The sequence below is a fragment of the Limulus polyphemus genome, unplaced genomic scaffold, assembly GCF_000517525.1.
Source record: "Limulus polyphemus unplaced genomic scaffold, Limulus_polyphemus-2.1.2 Scaffold6707, whole genome shotgun sequence".
Taxonomy (NCBI): domain Eukaryota; kingdom Metazoa; phylum Arthropoda; class Merostomata; order Xiphosura; family Limulidae; genus Limulus; species Limulus polyphemus.
Genome location: NW_013672317.1, coordinates 44796 through 45703, shown reverse-complemented (window position 1 = coordinate 45703; position 908 = coordinate 44796).

Sequence of the window (908 nt, the reverse complement as noted above, 5' to 3'; positions counted from 1 at the left end):
AAAGAAACAAGAAGAGAGATTACAACAGTTGTTGGAGGAAAAAGAAAAGAAACAAGAAGAGAAATTACAGCAGTGGTTGGAGGAAAAAGAAAATAAACAGGAAGAAAGTCTCCAACAGTTGCAGGAAAGTCAGCAGCAACTACATGAAAGTCAACAACAGTGGCAACTAGAACAAGAAAGGAAACAGGAAGAAAGTATCCAACAGTTGCAGGAAAGTCAACAACAGTGGCAAGAAGTACAAATGGAAAACATCAGTAAACTTAAAAGCGAATTAGATACGTTAAAGAACGATTTGTTTTGTGTTACACAAGGAGGATACATTGACCATCGACTTAATCAGCCCCAGACAATGGCAAGCCCCTTACAGAGCCCGCAGCTAAATCCTAATGCAGACATATTCAGTCTCATTAGAAGTCACATCCCAGATATGAATGTCAGTAATAGGAGTGATCCAATGCGAAGGAAGCCACAGGAATTCGATGGGAAGGCACCGTGGGAAGCATACAGAGCACAATTCGAGCTACTGGCAGAGATGAGTGGATGGACAGAGAAACAGAAAGCTGTATATCTGGCAACGAGCTTGAAGGGACAACCACTGGAAATACTTGGACAGTTGACACCAGCCGACAGACACAACTACAGAACACTGGTAGAGGCTCTAGAACTCAGGTACGGAACCCAAAACCAGTCAGAAGTCTACAGGGCCAGGTTCAGGACGAGAGTCCGTGCTAAAGGGGAGAGCCTGCAAGAACTGGCACAGGACTTGGAAAGCTTGCTTAAACAAGGCCTACCCAACTGCACCACCCGATCTCCTCAAGTTGTTGCTGAGGGATCAGTCTGTAGATAAGTTGGACAGTCCACAACTTAAGATACAATTGAAGCAAGCACACCCCTCTACCATGCAGGAT